Source organism: Callorhinus ursinus, unplaced genomic scaffold, assembly GCF_003265705.2.
Source record: "Callorhinus ursinus isolate GAN/ISIS: 27379988/994484 unplaced genomic scaffold, GSC_fseal_2.0 scaffold43, whole genome shotgun sequence".
NCBI lineage: Eukaryota > Metazoa > Chordata > Mammalia > Carnivora > Otariidae > Callorhinus > Callorhinus ursinus.
The window spans coordinates 9,593,827-9,603,526 of NW_027397105.1; positions in this window are offsets into that span (position 1 = coordinate 9,593,827).

Genomic DNA, 9,700 nt, shown 5'->3' on the forward strand with positions numbered 1-9,700 from the left:
CTGGCCTGAATCGAGTCACTTTTTTATAAGCCCATTTGAATGCACAGGCAGTTCACATAATCCGTTTTAAATCTCTATTCCTTCACATATTATGATTGCATAAATTGGGGGTTGCTGGATTGGGCTGTGGCCATGAAGATCACACAAGGGATGATCTCTTGTATTTTACATAACAATTCAGGTTTAGGAATCATGGTGTAGTAAATTTCTTCCTGATAAAATACCCAAGCTGCTTATGCATCACCTAATCTTGTTCATCTTGCTTTGGGAGATCAAGACTTGCGAAGTTACAACACCCTAAAATGTTCTGGGAAAAGGATCTGACAAAGGGGCAGGAAGTAACTGGTCATTTAGCTGGTGACTGGCAGGATTCTTCCTGTTAGAGGGAGAAAGAAAAACATAGAATGGTTTTCCCTGTTTAAAATAAGTTAACCAAAGCCTGGAAGCTGAAGGAAATAGTTGCCCAAATCACCCTTCCAGGCATTGGCACAATCAAGACACCAAATTAAAGATCAAAAGATTTTAAACTATTTTACATAAATATTTACCACCAAATTGTCCTTACAGTGGTTATACCATTTTACGGTTTTTTTCTTTATTACTGCCTACACTCACTGGCAATGTTTCCCCACATTCTGCCACGTTTGGTATTGTCAGAACTTTTTATTGTATCACTTTTTTTTATTGAATGAATTAATGAAATGGATTCCTTTTTATTTCACTAATGATTTCTGATACTACCTTTTCATGTTTATTGGACATTGCATTTCCTGCCATGAAATTGCCTATTTTTTTGCCCATTTTTTCTTTAATCATTAACTTTTATAAAGATCCAAATAAAATATAAATCGATTTTCAATTAAATAAAAACAAAACCCCAAGCATCACAGGTAAATCTAAAGACTCCTTTGATCACCACCCTTAAGATCATTTCCTCATCTTCCTCAGTGGAACCACTGTTGTCACTAGAGTATATATTTTTAGAATTTTCCAAAATAGTTTTACAACCTGAACCTACTGATAAATCATAGCACTGAGAAAAGACGATTAGAAATGAGCCTTATGAGTACATATAAAATTTATGTTTACACTATATTGTAGTCTATTAAGTGTACAATAGGATTGTCTAAAAAAGCAATGCACATAACCATCATCTGAACTTTCAGCAAGTCTTAACCTTTTTGCTGGTGCGGGGTCTTGCCTCGGTGCTGAGGACTGCTGACTGGTCAGGGTGGTGATTGCTGAAGGTTGGGAAGGCTGAGGCAAAATTTCTCAAAATAAGACAACAGTGAAGTTGACCACATGGGTTGACTCTTCCTTTCACAATTTCTTTGTGACATGTGATACTTATTTGATAGCATTTTTATTCACAGTAGAACTTCTATCAAAATTGGAGTCAATCTTCTCAAACCCTGCATCTGCTTTATCAACTAAGTTCATGTAATATTCTAAATCCTTTGGTGTCATTTCAACAATTTTCAGAGCATCTTCATCAGGATAGATTCCATCTCAAGGAACAACTTTCTTTGTTTATCCATAGGAAGCAGCTTCCCATCTGTTAAAGTTTTATCATGATCTAGGGGTCATGAGATGGAGCCCCAAGTCAGCCTCCACACTGGGTGTGGAGCCTGCTTAACATTCTCTCTCCTTTCCTCTCCCTCTGCCTCCCACCCCCACTTTCTCTCACTCTGGCTCTTGCTAAAAAAAATAAAAAATAAAAGTTTTATCATGAGATTGCAACAATTCAGTCACATGTTCAGGTTCCACTTCTAATTCTAGTTCTCTTGCCATTTCTATCACTTCTTCAGTTACTTCTTCCACTGAAGTCCCTCAAAGCCATCCATAGGATTGGAATCAACTTCTTCCAAACTCCTGTTCATGTTGATATTTTGATCTCTTCCCATGAATGACGAATGTTCTTAACAACATCTAGAATGGTGAATCCTTTCCAGAAGGTTTTCAGTTTACAGTTTACTTTGTCTAGACCCATCAGAGTAATCACTACCTGTGGCAGCTATAACCTTACAAAATATATTTCTTTTTTTTTTAAGATTTTATTTATTTATTTGACAGAGAGACACAGTGAGAGAAGGAACACAAGCAGGGGGAGTGGGAGAGGGAGAAGCAGGCTTCCCGCGGAGCAGGGAGCCCGATGCGGGGCTCGATCCCCGGACCCCGGGATCATGACCTGAGCCGAAGGCAGAGGCTTAACGACTGAGCCACCCAGGCGCCCCACAAAATGTATTTCTTAATAAGAAAACTCAGCAGTTGAAATTCATTGATCCATGTGCTGCAGAGTGGATGTTGTGTTAGCAGGCATAAAAACAACATAGATCTCACTGTCCATCTCCATCAGAGCTCTTGGGTGACCAGGTGCATTGTCAATAAGCAATAATATTTTGGAAGGAATCTTTTTTCCTGAGTAGTAGGTCTCTACAATGGGCTTAAAATATTCAGTAAACTATGTTGTAAATAGACATGCTCTCATCCAGAGAACAACATCCATCCATATTGTTCCACTGATAGAGCATAGGCAGAGTAGATTTATCATCATTTTTAAGGGCCTTAGGATTTTCAAAATGGTAAATGAGCATTGACTTCAACTTAAATCGCCAGCTGAGTTAGCCCCTAACAAGAGTGTCAGCCTCTTCTTTGAAGCTTTGAAACCAGGCATTGACTTCTCTCTAGCTCTGAAAGTCCTAGGTGACATCTTCTTCCAATACACGGCTGTTTTGTCTACATTGAAAATCTGTTATTTAGTGCAGCCTCTTTCATTAATTATCTTAGCTAGATCTTCTAGATAACTTGCTGCAGCTTCTAAATCAGCACTTGCAGCTTTGCCCTGCACTTTTATGTTATGGAGATGGCTTCTTTCCTTAAACCTGATGAAACAACCTCTGCTAGCTTCAAACTTTTCTTCTCTTTTACAGCTTCCTTGCCTCTCTCAGCCTTCATAGAATTGGAAGGGAGTTAGGGCTTTGCTCTGCATTAGGCTTTGGCTTCCAGGAATGTTGGGGCTGGTTTAACCTACTATCTGGACCACTGGAACTTTCTCCACATCAGCAATAAGGTGGTTTCGCTTTCTTATCATCTGTGTGTTCACTGGAGAAGCACTTTTCATTTCCTTCAGGAACTTTTCCTTTGTATTTACCACACAGCTCTTTGGTTCAGGAGACCTAGGTTTTGGCCTCTCTTGGTTTTCAACATGCCTTCCTCACTAAGCATAATCATTTCCAGTTTTTTTATTTCAAGTGAGAAACGTGCAACTCTTCCTTTCACTTGAACACTTACAGGCCACTGTAGGGTTATTAATTGGCCTCATTTCAATATTGTTGGTTTCAGGGACTAGGGAGACCTAAAGAGAGGAAGAGAGACAGAGGAATGGCTGTTCAGTGGAGCAGTAGAACACACAACATATATCAATTAAGTTTGCTGTCTTAAATCGGCAGGGTTTGAGGCACCCTAAAGGAATTACAGTCATAACATCAAAGACCACTCTTCACAGATCACCAAAATAAATATAATAATAATGTTTTTTTTAAAAAGACTCTATTTATTTGACAGAGAGAGTGAGTGCAAGCAGGGGGAGCAGCAAGGGAGAGGGAGAAGCAGGCTCCCCACTGAGCAGGGAGCTAGGTATTGGGCTCAATCCCAAGACCCCTGGATCGTGACCTGAGCCGAAGGCAGACACTTAACTGACTGAGCCACCCGGGTGCTCCTAATAATAATCAAGTTTGAAATATTGTGAGAATTACCAAAATGTGACACAGAGATATGCAGTGAGCAACCGCTATCGGAAAAATGGTGCCAGTACACATGCTCAACACAGGGTTGCTGCGAACGTTCCATCTGTAAAAAACACAGTATCTGCCAAGTGCAATAAAGTGAAGCACAAAAAAAAGTACCTATATACTAAATTTAAAGATCCCTATTAAATTCTTAATCTCAGGAAACAAACTGAGGGTTGCTGGAGTGGTGGGGGTGTGGGAGGGATGGGGTGGCTGAGTGATAGACATTGGGGAGGGTATGTGCTATGGTGAGCGCTGTGAATTGTGCAAGACTGTTGAATCACAGATCTGTACCTCTGAAACAAATAATGCAATATATGCTAAGAAAAAAAAAAAGAAGAAGATAGCAGGAGGGGAAGAATGAAGGGGAGTAAATTGGAGGGGGAGACGAACCATGAGAGATGATGGACTCTGAAAAACAAACTGAGGGTTCTAGAGGGGAGGGGGGTGGGGGGATGGGTTAGCCTGGTGATGGGTATTAAAGAGGGCACGTTCTGTGTGGAGCACTGGGTGTTATGCACAAACAATGAATCATGGAACACTACATCAAAAACTAATGATGTAATGTGTGGTGATTAACATAACAATAAAAAATTTAAAAAATAAAGATCCTTATTAATAGAATATATAATCAGTAATGAAGATACTGTACTCTTAGGTGCATTGAAAACTTCAAAATATGTAAAGCAAAAGTTATTTGACATACAAAGAAAATAGAAAGGCATAGTTGCTATTGGCATCTGGTAATTATCTTTTATCAGTCTATGGCATTAGATTTTTAAAATGGGTATCTAGAGGGCTTAAATAACATATTTTTTAAAGATTTAATTTGTCAGAGAGCACAAGCAGGGAGAGCAGCAAGCAGAGGTAGAAGCAGCCTGCCTGCTGAGCAAGGAGCCCAATGCAGGATTCGATCCCAGGACCCTGGAATCATGACCCGAGCCGAAGGCAGATACTTGTGCTCTCTCTGACAAATAAATAAAATCTTTTTAAAAATATGTTATTTAGGCACGCCTGGGTGGCTCAGATGGTTAAGCGTCTGCCTTCGGCTCAGGTCATGATCCCAGGGTCCTGGGATCAAGTCCCGCATCAGGCTCCCTGCTCATCAGGGAGTCTGCTTCTCCCTCTGCCTCTCTCTCTGTCTCTGTCTCTCATGAATAAATAAATAAATATGTTATTTAAGCCCTCTATATACCTATTTTAAAAATAGGTATGAGCCTACTGAGCCACCAGGTGGCCTTAAGTAACATATTTAATAAGGCCAAACCTTAAATTTAAATATTTTTGTAATACATGGAGAGAATACACCTTTTTTTTTGAGCATTCATGGAACATATACAAAATTTATTATATATTTAGCCCCCCAAAACCTTAGTAAATTACAAACATTAGAAATGGAAAGAATGACACATGGTTTTACAAGCTAGTTCAAACAAATCTAATTCAAGTTACAGGTAAAAATTATGTTATACAAACTGTTTAAGAGAATAGACTAAGCTAGGTGTTCTATGTGTGAAGCCAAAATTTTCTAAGTATTTAATAAATTGATTCTTCATATGCTTCCCAAAAGGAAAAAACTTATTTCTCCACTAAATGATAGGGCAAAAAAAAAAGTGAAATATATGATCTTCATATAGTGAGTTGTAGACAGAGGTGAGTGTGGTGTGGTAAAAGCGTGGGTATTGGGATTAGATCTCATTTCACATCCTGTCACCACAAATTATTTGCTATATTACTTCCAGAGATTGGGGACATTATCTCTGTCAGCCTCAGTTTTCTTGTCTTGAAAATGTGCAAAATTATAGCTTCTGTATGAGGTTGAGATAAAGATTAAATGTGGTGATACATGTAAATCTTAATACAGTTCCCTGGAACAAGGAAAGCACTCAATAAACATTTCCTTCTCTTTCTTGTATGTGTGTTCTCATGTCCAGAACTAATCTGTTTTGTGTTATTGCTGGCCTCTAGGAAAAAAAGTGACAATGTCAGGACCCCTGGCAACAAGGACCATGGATGCCCCTATCTGTGATCTGTGAGGAAATGTAGCAACTCTTGTCACCCTTCTGAGGTGGGAGGGACATGGTGAGGGTCCTGATGGGTGCTCCTGGGTGAGGACATCACACTCATATAAATTGGTATGTCAGGATTTCTAGGCCAAAGTATCTGGGACTTTCAAGGTAGGCTTGACTTTCATGTCTTTTATCTCATCTTGAGGTAAATGTCTTCCCAGGACTCTGCCATTCAAAGACGAGAATCCCATAGGAAGATGTTATGGCTGCTCTGCATTTAGCAGTTTTGTCTGAGGTAGGATGTGCCTTCTTCTGTTTCTAAACAGCTGTTTTGGTTTTCATTAGATAACAAATAAGTTTATAAACTAAAGAGTGAAGACTTAAGTGTTAGCAAGTTTGGCATATGACCATTGGGATTTTGTCTTGCTTGTTTGAGTGTGTGTGTGCAAATGTGTCTAGATGCACCCTTCTTTTTTTTTTTAAGATTTTATTTTTGACAGAGAGAGTGTACAAGCAGGGGAAGCAGCAGGCAAAGGGAGAGGGAGAAGCAGGCTCCCCGCCCAGCAGGGAACCTGATGCAGGGCTCGATCCCAGGACCCTGGGATCCTGACCTGAGCTGAAGGCAGACACTTAATCGTCTGAGCCATCCAGGCGCCCCAAGATGCACCCTTCTTCTTTTAAATGATTGTATATGGTATCATATGGTTGTACCATAATTTATTCATCTATTCCCCTTTTGGTGACTGACTTCCTTGCTTTCACACTCCGTGCTACAGCAAGAATTCTTGCACAAATAGTTTACAAACTTGTATTAATGTGCTATAGATCATAAGATTTTCACATTAAAGATTTTGATAGATTCTTCAAAAATGCCTTTTGAAAGATTCTCATCATTAGTGAATAAGAATGAGAATACCAATTTCCAGCACGTGTAAATATCAGCATTAGGTGCCACCAAGCTTTAACATTTTTGTCAGGCATATATTGATGAGAAAAAGTATTGCATTATGAAATTTATTTTTAGGGATCAGTGAGGTAAAGATCTATTTTTCCAAGTGAGTAGCCAAATGCCTATGCAATATTTCCTGAATGAGTCATGTTTTCCTCAGTTATATCGTCCTTATTATAAACCAAATTGATCTCTGTACCTGGTACTCTTTCTTTATCCCTTAATCTGTTTGACTGATGTATTTATACATTTGTGCACCAGGATTGTCCTGATTAATAGAGATTTAAAGCACTAGCAGATATCTGGTAGAACATGCTTCCGATATTTTCCTTTTTTGTAAGTTTCTTGACTACTCTAGCACATTGACTTTACCAGAACTTTATAATCACCTTAACAAGTTTTAGCAAAGATGCCATTATAATTGCAATTGTATTGGATTCATAGATTAGTTTGGAGACAATTGATATACATTAAGTCTAAGTCTGCCCATCTAGGAGACATGGTATGGGTTTCCATTTTTCAAGTTTTTAATGTCCTTTATTTTTTTTTCAGCCAAAAGTTCTCACATATTTATTACTGAACCAACCTACTGGTGCAGAAGCATGGTAACAGAGAAAAATCATTTCCCCAATAAAACATGTCTATTTTTAGGTAGTTTACAGAGTGATAGGAGTACGTGACCTTCAAATAGCATAAATACGTGTGCGGTCTTATGTACCATCCTCATAGATCCAGTTTGGTTCTCCAATACCTCCTCTTGGAGTTGTACCTGATTTTATTACCAGTTTTCACCTGAATCCACTGTGGAATGGGAGAGTTCTGCTTTTGTTTTTTGATCAGGAAATGCTTGATCCTGAAAGTCTTTTGAGAAGACATGGCGAGGAACAGTCAACCACACACACCACAATGGTGGAGAAAAGGAAAGAGAGAGCTCAAGTTTTTAATGTCCTTTTAAAAAGTGTTATACATTTTTTCATATAAATCTTAAGATTTTTGCTATTTTTTATAGTTTTTGTACCTGTAGAAATTGGATCTTTCTAAAAGCTCATTTTGAGAATGGTTACTGCTAATATAAATCACAAATTTTATATATATCTTACTGCTTTCCTGGGTGCCAGGAATATTCATTGCTATTGGGTTGCCCCTGCATCTAGGCCTCTTCGGGAAGAGTTATAAAGTAGATATATTTTTTAATTTAAAAAATTTTTTAAATTCCACTATCATTAACATGCTGTATTACATTAATTTCAGGTATACAATATAGTGACTCAACAAGTCTGTTCATACTCAGTGCTCATCAAGATAAGTGTGCTCTTAATCCCCTTCACCCATTTCACCCATCCCCCCACCAACCTCCCCTCTGGTAACCATCACTTTGTTCTCTGTAGTGAAGAGCCTGATTTTTTGTTTGTCTCTTTTTTTTTCCTTTGTTTTGTTTCTTAAATTCCACAAATGAGTGAAATTATATGGTATTTGTCTTTTGCTGACTGACTTATTTCACTTAGCATAGTACTCTCTAGATATGTCCTGATTGTTGTTAATGGCAAGATTTCATTTTTGTATGGCAGAAGATTCCATTATATATACCACATATTTATCCATTCATCTGTTGATGGACACTTGGGTTGCTTCCATAATTTGGTTATTGTAAATAATGCTACAATAAACATAGGGGTGCATATATCTTTTCAAATTAGTGTTTTCATATTTTTTGAGTAAATATCCATAGTGGAATTATGGGATCAATGGTAATTCTGTTTTTAAATTTTTTGAGGAACTTCCATACTGTTTTCCACAGTGGCTGCACCAGTTTGCATTCCCACCAACTGTGCAGTAGTGTTCCTTTTTCCTCCACATCCTTGCCAACACTTGTTGTTTGTTGTGTTTTTTATTTTAGCCATTCAGACAGGTGTGAGGTGATATTGTGGTTTTGATTTGCAGTCCCTGATGATTAGTGATGTTGAGCATCTTTTTGTGTGTCTGTTGGCCATTTGAATGTCTTTGTTGGAGAAATGTCTGCTCCTGTCTTCTGCCCATTTTAAATAGGATTATGTGGGGTTTTGGGGTATTGAGATGTATCAGTTCTTTATATATTTTGGATACTCCTTATCAGATACATCATTTGCAAGTATCTTCTCCCATTCATTAGGTTGTCTTTTAGTTTTGTTGATTGTTACCTTTGCTGTGCAGAAGCTTTTAATTTTGATGTAGTCTCAATAGTTTATATTTTATTTTGTTTCCCTTGCCCTAGGAGACCTATGTAGAAAAAAGTTGCTATGGCCAATGTCAGAGAAATTACTGCCTATGCTGTCTTCTAGGATTCTTATGGTTTCACATTTAGGTCTTTGATCCATTTTGAGTTTATTTTGGTGTATGGTGAAAGAAAGTGGTCCAGTTCCATTCTTTTGCAATAGCTACCCAGTTTTCCCAACACTATTTAGTAAAGTCTCTTTTTCCCATTGCATGTTCTTGCCTCCTTTGTCAAAGATTAATTGGTCATATAATCATGGGTTTATTTCTGGGCTTTCTACTCTATTCCATTGATCTATATGTCTGTTTTTATACCAGTACCATACTGTTGTGATTACTGCAGCTTTGTAGTATATCTTGAAATTTGGGATCATTTTGTTCTTTTTCAAGATTGCTTTAGCCATTCACGGTCTTTGTGGTTCCATACAGATTTTAAGGTGATTTGTTCTAGTTCTGTGAAAAATGCTGTTGGTATTTTGATAAGGATTGCAGGAATCTGTAGATTGCTATGGACAGTATGGACATTTTAACAATATTTGTTCTCCCTCTTCATGAGCAGGGAATATCTTTCCATTTGTTTGTGTCATCTTCAGTTTTCTCAATCAGTGTATTATAGTTTTCAGCATACAGGTCTTTTATCTACTTGGTTAAGTTTATTCCTAGGTATTTTTAAATTGTGGTGTAATTGAAAAGAGGATTGTTTT